Here is a 16,256-nt window from a genome sequence, read left to right as displayed (position 1 = left end):
TTAAAAAAAAAAAAAAGAAAGAAAGCTTTTCCAAAGTCAAGCAATTTGTGGTAATTTTTCTGATGCCAGAGTTTGTTATTTCAATGACTTTGTATCTTTTTTCTCATGGTTAAAGATCCCCTCTTCTCATTTTTGGCAAGAAGAGATGACCCCGAATACATTCATTTTTCTTCATGAAAAGCCTGCTATTATTTCTACCAAATTCAGAGTTTTTTGAATACTGCCTCATTACTTGCTCTACAGAGTCACTGAACACAATAGAGATTCCAGCACATTTTTGTGTTGTTAATCATTATGGAAGCCTAGTGGGAATTGTCCATCACTCTTAGTCCTTGTTCTGAATGTGAGAGCCTGTTTACATATTTATCTGTGATCCAATTGAAATGAAGATGCTATAAGAAAAGTCACCCAGATGTTTTGGTCCATGTCATCACAGTCACTAAAAATGCTAATTATACCCAAACCAATCTAGATAAAATAAATCTAGTCCACAATATATATCAAGCACTCTCTATGTACAGGACACTGTACAAGCAAAAGGGTTTGATGGTTTACATTTGAGCTCTGGGTCCTCACGAGCCCCATCAAACCTAGCCTCAGGCAAAGAGCATGGTTGGCTTCCAAATCATACACATTTTTTACATCAAAGGGAAAAATCATTTAATCTTTACTTCTAATAAGATAAAAGAAATTAAGATTTTATTCTGGTAGTGGATGACATATATTTATATACAAGTGATTTAAGATCTATAATTACATTTTATAGTCATAGCAACCCTGTGAAATAGCTAAAATGTTTATAATTATCCCCACTTGTCCATGGTACAATTGAGGCACAATGACTTTGCCAAGCTCTCATAGTGGTAGAATTGAGAATGGAGCTATATTCCCCAAATCCTCATGCTGAGCAATCTATACATTTCTTACAAAAGAGCACTTGATACTGGATATAATTGATAGCATCCCATCCCATCCAAATCATGCAGATCAGGAGCAGCAATTCTTCATGAGGAACTAGTACATGTAGGACAAGCTTTTAATATATTTCAACGTTCTATCTACCTCACTTTCTCCTTTCTCACTTATAAGTCCACTGAATCACATAGAGCTGATCCTCTCTGCCTCTTCCCCTGACCTTTTTTCCACCAGTGAACACATTATTCACATTGAAACTTTGCCATTTTATGTGCTCCCATAAGCTATGTATATAAAAACTACAATATATTGTGTCTCCATTTAGAGTAGAGTATTCTAGTCTCATTTTTAGGAAGTAAGCTTCAATTTTCTATAATTAATTATTTCTGGTGATATTTCCATAGTGAGCCCCTTGAGGACCATGAAAGAAAGGTCCAGGCCAGTTATGAACAAGGTGAACGGAGAGGTCATTTGCCAAATAACTTATTTGGAAACCGTAATATTTGGTGTTTCCAACAGAATCCCAATGGGAAATGTAATTCACCCAAATGGCTCAAGTGAAGAGACCTAGATGGAATTAGCTACCAAGGGATGGGCGAGGAAGCTGAGGCACTAAGAGACTGGCAACTGATGAAAACCACTACACTTCTAAGGCAGAAAAGCAAAGGACAAGTGCAGGAATTAGTGTTATCAGAACTCAGTGAAGGCTATAATCAACATCAGGTGTAGTGGCTGTCAGAAACACCGCACCAAAGCAGGGTGAGAGCAAGAGAGAAATGCCATAATCTTTCTCTTCTCCCAACCTCTGATTTTTTGCTGGTGCCTCCCACTGGCCAAATCCAATCGGTGGCGAGTAGGCAAAGGAATACAGGTCATGCAGTCCACACTGGACAGCCTCCCAAGTATAGAGCAAGGCAGGAGAGAAAAGAATGGATCTGGGGCCAGGGTAGAGGTCCGTGGAGATTGGTACAAATGAGGAATAACCACGACATCTGGTTATTCACATGCCATTCTATCTGCAAAAGTGGGAGATGCTTATTATAATAGTGAAACCCCTTTTCAACATTCCACCATCTGACACACACATAAAATACTGGTGTAAAAATGGCTCTGGCCTGAATACACATCAATGTTTTTTAATGTGTTAGTAAATACAGTCGTTAGCTGTTCCAGGAGAGAATTATGCATCATCAACTGACATAAAAGGGAGTGTAATGTCATCTTCAATTGCTGTTAGAAGAAATAGAATGAAATTATGAGCAATTAGGAAAAGAAATATTGTGTCTCTATGGCAGCTCAGGTTTTACTGAAAATCCTGTTGGACTGGTTATGCTAGCTGAAGCAGCCACATAAACGTTTGAGGCCCACGCCCAGGCAAAGGAAAGAGTTATGACCTGGGAGTATGTTTCCATGGTAAAGCTTCAGGGAATTTAATGCCCTGAAGTAGCTTGAAGCACATCAATGGCACAAGGTCAATGAAGAAACCTGTTCCAAACATGAGGAGTGTTTACAAGCCTTCTGTAAATGTGATTTAGAAAACTCTTATCTCAAAGATGCCAATATTTAAGATAACAAATGACTCCTGAGAAAAAGCAAGAGCAGGCCCCTCAAGGGACTCTTTTGCTAAGAAAATACAGATCTGAATCTAAGGGAAGGGGAATTTGGGCTGTGGCTTAGTTCTAAACAAACAGTATCTGTCTTCAGAAGAGGATTTTCAATTTGGGGTTGGCCATATATGGTGACTCTGTAATACCAATCAATTAACTTTCTCCTTGAAAAAGGATCACAGCCCTTCTAATACCCATTTGTTCTGAAATTGGGGAAGGCCTGGTATTGACCTCTGAAATATTGTTGAAACAGAGCTTGAACTCTTTTAAACTATGAAATCAAATACAATCTCTCCACCCTGGCATTCAAGGCCTTAATCTATCTTCTCGAGTTTACCTTCCAGTGTTCCCCTACAAACCATCTAAACTTAATCCCCTCTGTCACTTTGATTTTTTTTTTTCTATCGCTAATCTCTATTATCTCTGCTGATCAAAAATCTGTTCATTCTTCAAGACCAACTTCTCTATGGAGCATTTCCTGACTTGCAAACATACTAATTCTTTCATCTTTTATGCGTTTGTAGCATTTGTTAATGTACATGGTACTTACTTTATTCTCCCTCCTATTATAGTCATTTACACTCTTGCTGACTATTCTCTAAAATGTTGGAAATTCCTTGGAGAGAGGGTTCACGCCTCATAATGACTCATGTACTAGGGGTTTGGCCAGAGTGTTGAACTGACTTGATCTGAATGGTATTAGTGAGGATGAAGGAATGAATCAGAGATTCCCTTTAAAGTTCATGAAAACAATCTCAAGATGTTCTATCCCATTGAGTCAAAGATAAAATGGATATTTTCAATATTACCAGAAAAGATGCTTTAGACAAAGGGAACTCAATACTCTAAACTGCCTTATCAGTCTATGAGACAGTTAACTCCAGGAAAGCATTTTATAAGCATTCTTAATACTCTCCAAAAGTGCTTTCACTCATACCCACAGTGCACAATTCTTACATGCTGATAATTTCTAAATATAAGTTTCTAGATAGCACTTATCTCTGAAAATCCAGTCCTATATTACGACTTGTCTCCTAACTACATCCATCTTGATGTCCCAGAGGCATCTCAGATTCAACATGATGCATTTGAAATTCATGATATCCTCATCCCATTTTTCCCTTGCTCCCATCCTCACAATTCCTCTTCGTTCCAAATTTCCCATCTCAGTTAATACATCTTCATCAATTGTATTGCATCTATCCAGATGCCATCCTGCACTGTCCTGTGCAATCACCTGGGAGGCTCCAGTGAAAGAGTAGACCCTGCCCATGTCCCATGGACACCTGCCTCCAGCTTCTCTCCTCCTTTCCATGCAGGCCTGATACTGTTGTTTGCTCCACCTAATACATTATCTGGTTCCCACCATTTAAAAATCAAATTCAAGTCTTTTAGCATGACACCCAAGGACTGTCATAACCTGGCCCAAATTCCCTTTCCAGCCACACAGTTCCCATGAGTTATTTGTTCTTTGCTTTTCCCTCGAGACTGAATCTTGCTCTGTCACCCAGGCTGGAGTGCAGTGGTGTGATCTCAGCTCACTGCAACCTCCACCTCCTGGGTTCAAACAATTCTCCTGCCTCAGCCTCCCAAGTGCCTGGGATTACAGGCGCATGCCACCACACCCTAATTTTGGTATTTTTGGTAGAGATGGGATTTCATCATGTTGGCCAGGCTGGTCTCGAACTCCTGACCTTATGATCTGCCCACCTCGGCCTCCCAAAGTGCTGGGATTACAAGTGTGAGCCACCGCGCCCAGCCCCCATGAGTCATATTCTTACAGTATCTTGCATTCTGTCTACAATATTCTCCCTCTTTTCAACCTTGTCCCCAAAATAAATTCTTACACATTGCAGAGACACAGTTTAAATATAACCTCATCTGCACAGCCTTTTTTCAATCCCCTCTCTCCATATCTATCAAAGGAAGTCTTAGACATTGTCTTCTCTATTTGCATGGCTTATTCACTCACTCTCATCTTATTTGGGGACAGTGTTTAAGTGTCATGGACCATGCCAGGCACAGGAAAAAGAGGGATGATTAACAGACTTGCTCCTTGGATACACCTTTGTCATATAATAACATTTAACACAGGTCTATCTCCCCCAATCCCTCCCATCACTGATTATGATCAATAAGACAAGTTTATGTCTTGGTTATTCCTAGATCCTCAGCAGCTATTTATTGTGGTCTAGTCATTTCTTTGTGCCCTTGTCCTATGGTACCTAAAACTTACTTTGGTATTCAGTGGATATGCAATAAGTAGTCACTCAACAAAGCAAGTAGCTGGTTCACTGTGTAATTAATTCCCTAACATCTCAGACAGAAGATAACTTGGTTTTACACAGATTATCTCTTCCTTGCATTTATTAGCAAGACAACTCTACTCTGTTGTCTTCTTGGTACCAAGCAGAGAAAACTGGTTGAGATAAAATTCACTTAGATGCTGTCTCTAGGATAATGCCCCACTTTCCTCATTTCTTCATGAGAGTGAGGCTTAGCACCCCTAACCTGAGTCTCAGTAAGAGGAGGAAGAGGCAGAGGAAATGGAACGGAAAAAAATATCATGCCAGAGACTACAGGTTACAGAAAACAAGAAAAACACAGAAGCCTCAATGTCCTAGAGGCTAGCACCATGGATCAATGGATTAGGAACTGAAATTAGAATCAAAATACCTGTATTCAAGTTCTAATTGTCTGTTCTCTAATTGGATTACCTCAGTCAAGTCACCTAAACTTCCTGGGCCTCTGTTTTCTTAATCTGTAAAATAGGCATAATGATAGCTATCTTATAGTATTATTGTGGGGATCAAATTAGATTTTGAATATGAAGTAGAGTGTGATAATTAAAAAATGGGCTTTGGAGTCTACTAAATATGAGTATACTTATTAATTGTGCGACTGTAGACAGGCTAAAACTCCTTGAGTCATAGTTTGCTTGTAAAATGGGCATTATAAGGGAATGATTTGTGGTATAAAATAATGTATACAAAGTGTTGAGCACAGTACTTGATACAAAGCAGGCACACAACAAATAGTAGTTATTTTATAATGATTAACAAAATATAAAATTCCATACAACTGCAAGGAGTATATCCTTGGGACGGATGGAGAAAGAGGTATCAACACCAGGTGCTCTGCTCGTAAAGTAAAGCATCACTGAGGAAAAATATAAGCATATCCAGAAAATAAAGCTAAAAGCCTGTCATTAAAACTCAGAAGTAATTGATAAGTGTTTCATGAAGAAAATATTTATAAGAGGCAGGATTAAAAAATGGATGGACTAGGAAACAGAAAGGGCTAACCTGCTACAAAAAAGTATGAACAAGTAACATGGGGTGAGCCAGGTGATAAAGTCGGAGAACAAACAACGCCAGGTTTACATGCAGGTAAGGTGACTGCTAAACCAGGAGCAAGCCCATAAGGGAGCTAAGCCGAGCTCCTGGGAGAAGGACATCCAGGCAGAAGGAACGACATGAACAAAGCTGCTGTGGCATCAAAGCATCAAAGCACTGAGCATGGACCAAGGGAAGATGGATAATCACCTTCCCCAGGGGTGAGCCTGAGTTAGATGTTTCTCTGGCCTATCGTAATCAGAAGTAAAGTACAAGGAGACTCAGAAAGCCAAGATCTGATCTTTCAGTTCTCCTTGAGAACAAAGCAAAGGAAGAACTGAAAGCATCTATGGGCTTTTATCACCAAATTCCATCACAAAACAGAGGTCTTAGAAGGACAGGATGCACCACCTCCCTCTGCTGATGGTAAAAACAAGGCAAGTCACAGAGCAAATTCCAGCACACTGCAGGGCCTCAGGGTGCAGATGGGCCACCTGTGCACCAATGCTAGATATTGCTGTCAGCCAAAGCCACCTGCAGAGGCCTGCATTTGCTGATTCACCATCTCAGGTGCTCAGCACACACATCCTCAGGGTAACCAAACTCCTGTCAGCAGATGTGCACTGTGCTCAGTGCAGTTCTGCTCAATGTCTTGCTCAAAAAGGAAGGCTGACACCTTGACACATGGGAGGGAGGCAAAAAAAAAAAAAAAAAAAAAAGAAGAAAGAAGAAAAAGAAAGAAAGGAAGGTGGAGGAAACCATCCCTAGCCTCCAGCCAGTAAGACCCAGAAAGCTCTCAAGAAAAGTCTGGGCTGGGACTCCTTCTCTGCATTTTCTAACACAGGGAAAGAGATGTGGAGCATCATTCCTTTTCTGGCTCCAAGTGCTCAACAACTTTTTCCATATCCCCGTGGCCTCCATCCCAGAGGAAGCATCCCTGGTAGCCACCATGTGAAAAGCCCTAATGCTGGGGAAGAAACTTCATTCCTACCCATTAAATCTTAGGCCTAATGAATTTCCCATTGATCTTACTTCAAGTCGGGCATAAAACCCAGGGCTCCGCGCAATACAGTCACTTCTTAAAATATCCTTATAAATCATGGTCAGCATATCCATTAATTACAGCCCAGCCAGGACTCTGGCTGTTAGTTCTGGGTGGCAACTTCATTTATTCCCACATTAAATGCTTTATTTCCACTGAGCTATTTCAGTCTTAGTCCATTACTTAGCCTACCCACCATTAAACCTCTTCAGCCATGTCATCCAAGCAATTTTTTAAAAGGAAGTCCCACTACCACATTATTTTAAATTTTTAGATAAAATATTCAAGTTATTCTAAAACTTTGTAGTAAACAGGACAATGAAATAAAAACAGGTAAACATTTATTGAGTTTTAATATGTCCCAAATGCTGTATTAAGTACTTTGAATATATTAGCCCATTTAATCCACAAAACAATTCTGTAAGACAAATACTATTATTATTACCCTAATTTTATAAATTGAGGATTGGAAAGATTAAGTAACTGGCTTAAAGTTAAGTAGGTAGGTTCATCACTGAAATACAGGTTTATCTGACTCCAAAGCTCAGAGTTTTATTGGCAGAGTTGTAATGAGGAATTCCAAAATTATACTTGCATACCTTATTAAGCTGTAATATGAAGATATACACTGAAAAACAAATATAGAATTTTGGAATTAAAGAGACCTTTAAAATGATTTAATTCAATTTCCATATTTAGCAGATGAGCCCAGGTCCTTTAGGGGTGAGGCAATGTGCCCAGGGTCATGAAACTCGTAGAGGCAGAGCCAAGCCTGGGACCCAGGCCTCCTCACTTCTAGCCACATGCTCTCTCTACTGTGGTCTGCTGCTGTCCAAATGCTCTATTACACTGGAATTTGTTTCCCTCTGGGTACAGATGAGAGAAGAAGGATCTGTAGAGTGGCGTTAAGTGAATTGAATGTTCCTTCTGCAAATGAAAATGAGAAGCTAATTGGATTCCATAATCACTCTCTCCGATTAAAGTTGCCCTCCCTCCCCCGCCGACTTCCGCACCTCTGACGTCCCTTGGTGGTGACCTGCAGCATCCCCTGCTCAGTCTGAATTTGCCTCTTCACACATCTGTTCTGATCACAAAACCCGATTTACTTCATTCTCTAAGCGCCAGCGACTATGGCAGGCCGCATGGGGGTGGGGGCCTGAGATCATGCTTGTTCTAACTGCCGAAAGCTGCAGGCTCTTACTGTTTCACGGTAAAGTTGTGGCTCCGCAGAGGGCACAAACTCAGTATCTCACGGATGCCAGGCGTGGAACTGAAATAAGGAAGTCAGTAGGTATTACTAGAATCCAGTATCGGGAGTGAAGGCAGAGCCATGGTGATGAACCACAGGGACCACAGGCCTCCTAAAAGAGCTACTGCTCCTCATCTCCAGCCACTGGTTGCTGTGGATTCTCTGAGAAAATAAAATCCACAAGGGTGGGACTTCATCTCATTCCCTGCTGCATTTCCAGTGCATGAAGGGGACCTGGGGCATAGTGGGCACTCAGTGAATAGTTCCTCAATGACTGAGCCTTCCACTTTGAAAACTCTACACTGCATTCTGTACTCAGTGTCCAGGCAGGTACAGCCCCTGACCTATTATGATAGGAGAACAGTATATTTGATTGCTGTAGAATCAGGGGAACTATGTAGGGAGGTTAATTTCAACCACAAGATATGTAAGGCCATACTGACAGCCACATTCAAGAAAAAGGGAGTGAAGGAGGGTGATGCATGCTCATCACCTTTATCACCAGTAACAGCACTGCCAGCAGGGCACCCTACAAGCTTAGCAAGTGCCATGCAGTGACAGAAAGAGCTCTGGGTGGGCAGATCTGACTCAGGCACTGAGAAGTCATGAGACTTAAAGCAGATCTGGCCTCTCTCTGACCCAGGTTCCCTTTCTTTAAAAGGAAGGGATTGGACCCACAGCCTCTAAGTTCTTTTCAGCTTTAATAGGTTTTGACACACGTTTTGTGACAGGAACACATCCAGGACTCTCCAGAGTTATTAATAAACAATAAAGCAACCACCCACCTTGCCTGGCTGCTGTTTGAGAGACCATGAAGCTCAGCAGGCAAGTGAAAGCATAAAAATCTGGAACTCCAAAGTCTAATGCTACTCTGCATGTTATTCCCATAGCTTGATTTCCCCAGCTTTAAGATCAGAGTAGCAATAGCCATCTAGACCCATCGAGGCATCATAAAAAGATTTAAATGCATATGCATGTCTGAAGTGATAGATTTGATATGTGGGTATGCATATAAACCTAGCCCAGCTAATTGTCATTTGTGGATTTAATTCCTCATGCACCCATTCACGCTTGTAATTTTCTTATTCCATTCTCACCAACACAGACACTATTTACAGTACATGTTGTCCCTAAGGAAGAGACCCAGTTCTGTCCTCTTCTCTTATTCTATTCCACAGGCAATTTCTATACACATGTGTGCGCGTGCATGCATGCAGGTGTGATTGTAAGTCACTTTGTAAAATGTCAAGTGTAATCTAGCCACTCATTATTAACACCTAGCTCTGCATTTCTGGGTAAATAACTAATTGCCACTTTTCTTGTGTCATCTCCTCCTGCCTGTGTTGTCACTTTGGTACTTCAAGGGATCAAAATGTGGAAACTTTCAGTTCTTTAAAAATGTTATCTTCAAAGGAAAAATTCTGCAACTGACTTGAATTGACATAATTGGCTCCATATCATTATTTTTCCCTACACACGTTTTAAATTTAAAAATGCAATTTGTTTTTGTTTTTTATTTCTGGCATCACACATAATAATTGGTTATAATTGGGAATAAATTGCTTCTAGGAATGAATAAAGCATCCAATTGTGTTAAAAAGAAATGTGTCATTAATGTCAAGACATCCAAGAGTAACTCACTTATTTGCATTCAGTCCAGAAACCAGGGCTGAGATCCATTTGGAATAGGGCTTTCAAGGAGGAAAGATGAAGCATAGGCCAGGCATCTGAAGGCTCAGATTCTAGGACTCATGCGGCAACATGAGACCTGGCTAAAATGAAATCCAATGTCTAGGTTTTTATTTTCTCTATTAAAAAGTAGGCTAAACCAGAAGCCCTATCAATGGCAGTAATTTGTGACACAGAAAACTCTAGAAATATCTGAATGAGCCCAAAACACCTTCTGCCTGGAAAGCAGGAATATTATAGCCATAGGTGTTGAAACAGATGCACAATGGATCGAAGCACAAGTGAGTGAAATTGTTTACCATTATGCATACTGTAGGAGAAAAACATTCTGGGAGTTGAACCTGAGCCTATCGGGCCTAAGAATGAGGACAGATGAGAAGAGATAGGACTGAGAGACAGACAACCCAGGCATCCACAGGTGATGTTGTGAGTGAAATATCAATATTTCCTCCTGTACCTGTGTGCTCCATAAATCCCTAGCTAATAAGGTGCCTATGATAGAGGTGCTCTTTAATAACTACTAGGGTGTAATAACTGATGGTATAGCCAGCTGGTTGCTATGATCAGATATAAATTAAATCATCTTTATTGTTTTATGTTTCCTCCAACTCCCTGCCCCCCACCCAGTCCAACTACCTTTTCAGTCTCTCTTATCCAATCCTGAGAGAAGAATTTTTCTGCATCACTTATCAAATGACAAGAGCTGGAGGGAAAGAGACAGGAAAGATGATGAGAAACGAGTCCTAAATGATTATTGGTTCCTTGAGCCAAAGATCAGTCTCTTCTTTTACAAAAAAAAAAAAAAAAAAAAGCTGGATAATTACTTCATTCCTGTACTTTCCTGCACCACAGATCTACCAATGACTAAGTGTTTTTCATTTAAGAAGCATGGTTTGAGGGCTTCTGGTGGGCCAGGCCCTGTGCTGGACAAGATACAAGATGACTAGGACAAGTCATTCTTCTTGAGGTCATTGCCTCAAGAAGTTCACAGTCAGGGTGGAGGTGGGGAAGGCAGACAGACACACACAGGCATGGATGAAGGGTAATAATTGCCACTGTGGAGATATTAATGGAGAATAAATGGGGGTGAGATAAATGCAATCCCAGTGGGAAAAAACCAGCGCAGTTCTGTAGAAGCAAATGGAAAAAAGCCTCCTTTTAAAGGTAAGACGCACCCTAAATCCCTTTCTCTTCTGAAAACAAGGACAGTGTCAAAGAAGATGTGAACTAACCGATTAGGATAAAACGAGGCAGGCAAAGCCTGTCCTTCAATACTTCCTGTGCCTCTATCACTCTGTCTGCCCTGAAACAAAGGGTCCAGTTAGCAGTTAAGTGCCTTAAAGCAATGAAAAAATCCTGGGTGAGCTGCCCCCAAGTCCTTACCCAGTGAACACCTATCTTTCATTCAGTCCCATGCCAAATAATTCCTGAGTGACTGCTAGGTGCCAGGCAATTGGCCGGGAGCTGAGGACGAAGATATGTGCAAGTCTCAAACCCCGCCTTTGAGGTGGCAACCTAATCAGGCAACAAAAGCCAAAATTGACAAATGGGATCTAATTAAACTAAAGAGCTTCTGCACAGCAAAAGAAACTACCATCAGAGTGAACAGGCAACCTACAGAATGGGAGAAAATTTTTGCAATCTACTCATCTGACAAAGGGCTAATATCCAGAACCTACAAAGAACTCAAACAAATTTACAAGAAAAAAACAAACAACCCCATCGAAAAGTGGGCAAAGGATATGAACAGACAGTTCTCAAAAGAAGACATTCATACAGCCAACAGACACATGAAAAAATGCTCATCATCACTGGCCATCAGAGAAATGCAAATCAAAACCACAATGAGATACCATCTCACACCAGTTAGAATGGCAATCATTAAAAAGTCAGGAAACAACAGGTGCTGGAGAGGATGTGGAGAAATAGGAATGCTTTTACACTGTTGGTGGGATTGTAAACTAGTTCAACCATTATGGAAAACAGTATGGCGATTCCTCAAGGATCTAGAACTAGATGTACCATATGACCCAGCCATCCCATTACTGGGTATATACCTAAATGATTATAAATCATGCTGCTATAAAAACACATGCACACGTATGTTTATTGCGGTACTATTCACAATAGCAAGACTTGGAATCAACCCAAATGTCCATCAGTGACAGACTGGATTAAGAAAATGTGGCACATATACACCATGGAATACTATGCAGCCATAAAAAAGGATGAGTTTGTGTCCTTTGTAGGGACATGGATGCAGCTGGAAACCATCATTCTCAGCAAACTATCACAAGAACAGAAAACCAAACACCACATGTTCTCACTCATAGGTGGGAACTGAACAATGAGATCACTTGGACTCGGGAAGGGGAACATCACACACCAGGGCCTATTATGGGGAGTGGGGAGGGGGGAGGGATTGCATTGGGAGTTATACCTGATGTAAATGATGAGTTGATGGGTGCTGACGAGTTGATGGGTGCAGCACGCCAACATGCCACAGGTATACATATGTAACAAACCTGCACATTATCCACATGTACCCTAGAACTTAAAGTATAATAAAAAAAAGAAAAAAGAAAACTGACAAGTGAAAAACAGTAAAGCCAACCACTGAGGGAGGAATGTGATTAGGGCTTGAATGCTGGCACCAAACTGCCTGGATCCATGATCCTGGCTCTGCCACTTACTAGCTGGATGATCTTGAGCAAGTTACTCTTCCTCTATGCCTCAGTTCCTCACCTGTATAATGAGGATAGCAATAGTACCTACCTTGCAGGGCTATTGGGAAGAGTAAATAGGGAACAAGGGACTAAGGGCTGTTAGGGCTATTCAAGCAGTATTATTAATGATATTAACATAGCATGTATTATTAATACTACAGTACTAGTACTTGAACTAGAAACAATGTGCATTGCAGGCGCAGAGAAAGGAGTACTATGGCTTGGTGATAAGGATGCTTCCCAGAGGAAGTGGCATTTAGATTCACCAACAAGGAAATCTTTGCATTCTTTGTCCATAGGCACCTACCCAGGAGCCAGGCACATGTCACTATTGGGATACAATAGTATTGGGATACAATAGAGAAAAAGACCCAACAAAGAGAGAGAAGAGGTTGGGCTAAGGGTGATTCAGGGATGGCTTATTTAAGCAGGAGATGTGTTTCTGAGTAGTTAACATGTGGCAAAATCCTACCTGAAGGCACCAGAAAAGCTTGCTACCTAAATAAATGTTGGCAAGACAGTCTCCTGCATGCAGTCTTTGCACCTCCCAGTAGCCACATAAGAATGTGTCTTGGATCTGGAACCCTTCCTTACCAGGAGATAAAGAGCTCACACAGCCTGTGCAAGCATTATTACCTTGTATGGGAATAGCTTTCACTGTTTCAAGCTCAATATATGCTTCTTTGTTCTGCTTATGTATGTAAGTCAATGGCCCTCAGGCATGCCCCCAGCTTTCAGTATTTCAGAGTACACATGGAAGGGGTACATGTCCTCCTATTAAGATTGTGAGGACTGCTCATGACCCAATTGCCCCCGTTAGGCTGCTAGGGGGATCCACTATCCATGGGGGACCAACACATACTATTGGAGCTGATCTTGTTCTTTCTCTTCTCTATGTGATTAAAGCATCGTTCCATCCGTGCTTGACTGTATTATGTTTCCTTGGTGACTACAATACCAAGAAGCAGCGGGTAAAAGTATTTGAACTTCTATTCCTGGTAGCCAACATCATGGTGATCTTTGCTACCCTCCACGTATTAACAGTTGGAGTCCTGACCTAGCATTGGTAACGTACACGGTGTTCTGCCCAACAAGAAGCCTTCTTAATCTTGCCTAGAGTGAATTACTACCTAGAAAGCCATCTTTATTTGTACATACACATTTTAACTATTTATTTTTATTTAATTATACAGACTTGTGGCTATTTGACCTTGGGCAAGTTACTAAACCTCTCAATATTTCTGTTTTTAAAAAATTTGTAACATGGGGATAATAACAGTATCTTCTTAAGATGGTTCAGATTTTAAGAAATCTATTCTCATAAAATATTTGTCAAAATGACAAAATAATGAGTATGCAATAACTGATGGCTACTATATTAACATGATGATGGTGATGGTGGTAATGAGGGTAGTGATGGCAAGAATATGGATACACAAGGCCATAAATGGGTTATAAAATGCCATTTTACTCATTTTAGCTCTTTCAAGGGTTTTGCATCTCTAACAACTGTAATCTTTCCATTCAGTTTAATATTCTCTGAAGGCTGGCAGTGCCTCTTTTCAAAGAAATGCAGATTGGACTCATTGTTGATTATGTTAAATCCTACATGGGTAAAAATTTGAGGGAGAAACAGACATGCTTGTTCACTCGGAATCCTTAAAATGTCTGGCTCTGGCTCCCCACTCATGAACTGCAGCACAGCAGACAAGGGCAAACAGCAAAGTGATCTGGATGTGATCAGGTGGGACCATAAATCATGGTGAGGGCTGAAATTGAATCAAACTGGGGCACCTGTGCACACTATTTCAAAATGCAAGCAACATGGAAAACACAGTCTTGTAAAATAAAACAAGTTGCTGGCCACTGGGCAACAATTTATTCCTCCCCTCCCTTGGGGCTTGGGCTGCTTCCTGGCTCCCAAGAGCAATTCAGAGGCTCATGCTAACATTTCACTATAGATCTTACAACGTTCAGAAGTTTTCCTAGCCAACACCTCCAACAAGAAAAGGCAGTGAATTCCTGTGCAGAAAGATAATTTAGGGAAAACAGGTAAAGTTGAGCTGGGAGATGAGTGGGCAGCAGAGGCCAGGGTTTGACTCTCTGAATAGGTGCCTGCCTAATATCTGGTAATAATTTTCAGGGTTCCAGGACTCTGATAATCCTCCCTAATGCTTCTATACCCTCTGTCACAAAACAAAACCCCACCCCAAAAGAGATAACCTCTAGACAAATTAATGTGAGCACATTTATCGTTTCCTAATTGAGAACCAGTATTGATGGTTCATGGGGCAGGAAGGGAGACAGGTTCACTGTACTGCACTGAGTCGTTGAAAGTCAGGAGTGCTGGGAGAGATGCACAGCAGGAACAGGGGAGTAGGCAGACACAGCAGAGGGCAACAGGGCTACTGAGAACATTTACCTATTTAGTTTAAGTACGGCTGGCCCTGGCCCAGGACCCAAAGAAGGCAGAGGATTAGAAGAGAAGGGGACAGGAAGGGGAAGTAAGGGTGAGGAGAGACACGCAGACTTCCAAGCTGCAATCTGTGCAGAGGTTTTCTGCCCACTCTTCCCCTCCCCCATTAAACATATGCAAATAGCAATGGTAATAAACTCAGATAATGATAGAGTCAGCATTTAAACTCACCATAGAATGCACAAATTACAGAGGAGGTTGTTACAGATGCAAAGGCTGGATGCTTTATTGCTGGGTGAGAGGGTATTCTGAATTGCAGGTGTTAACTGGATATCTCAGGCCAGGCAGAGAGTCTGATAGGAGGCTTCCTACAAGAAAAAGGAGTCTAAAATTAGGTTATGCTGCTGATGAACATGAAATTTGTCCTAAGTATGTTCAGTGGGTCTTTGTCCCAGCAGGACAAAGCAGCTGGGACTTCCCCTTTGTGACACATTCACTTACTCACATCACTCCAGCTTCACAGGTCCCCTCCCTGTTCCTGGAAGCTGCCAGGCATCCTCTTCCTCTGCACTGGATGTTTTCTCTGCCTGCGTCTTTCTTCCTCTAGACAGGCATGTGTTCACTCTTTCACCTTGTTCGGGTCTTTGCCCAAAGATCCCTTTCCCAATGAGGCTTACACTAACTACCCAATTTATAATTAAAATTCTCCATGCCTCCTTACACTTGTTCTTTTTTCTTGTCAGTAGTATTTATCATCTTCTAACATACTATATAATGTACACTTTGCTATATACATTATTTATTAGGCTTAATGTTTATTATCTGTCTCTTTTTACTAGAATATAAACTCCATGAGAGTAGAGAAATTTTATCTTTTGTGTTTCTCCTCCACACACACATCCAAAGTATCCCAAGTGCCTAGAACAGAGTCTAGTACATAATATTATTAGGTACTTATTAATTAAATGTTTGCTGAGAACATGATTCAAAGCAGTCTCCTTAGAAAAAGAACCTTCCTCTCAATAGAGGTAACTGAAGCTTCCAAGATGATTGTAACATATTGGACTCACTCCTTTCACAAAGCTATAGCTTGTTATTGACTTGGGATGGAATACCTTTATGAATTAGTGCAACACATATAGTTGTGAAGCATATCACCTCCCAAATAAAAGGGACCAGAGAAGCCCAGGGGCCTGGGGCAAACACACATTGGTTTGATTTCTCTTGTGCTCACATAAAGACCTACTTAGAAAGTCATTATGGATTATGACGTTTAG

General features: G+C 41.0%; 1 long non-coding RNA gene across 4 annotated transcripts in view; it reads right to left on the bottom strand.

Annotated features, from left to right (window-relative positions):
- Positions 1 to 15,464, bottom strand: part of LOC101020856 — a 199,409-nt gene extending 183,945 nt beyond the window's left edge. For 2 of the 4 annotated variants that reach the window (XR_001897857.3, XR_001897858.3), the window contains exon 1: positions 15,211 to 15,460. This is a non-coding gene — a long non-coding RNA (uncharacterized LOC101020856). Of the gene's footprint in view, positions 1 to 15,210 lie in introns of all 4 variants that reach the window. The other 2 variants (XR_004179813.1, XR_002518781.2) reach the window with 2 other exon arrangements.
- Between the last annotated feature and the right edge of the window lie 792 nt (positions 15,465 to 16,256).

This window comes from Papio anubis, chromosome 1 (assembly GCF_008728515.1).
Source record: "Papio anubis isolate 15944 chromosome 1, Panubis1.0, whole genome shotgun sequence".
NCBI classification, from domain to species: Eukaryota; Metazoa; Chordata; class Mammalia; order Primates; family Cercopithecidae; genus Papio; species Papio anubis.
This window is presented reverse-complemented; position numbering and strand designations above follow the sequence as displayed.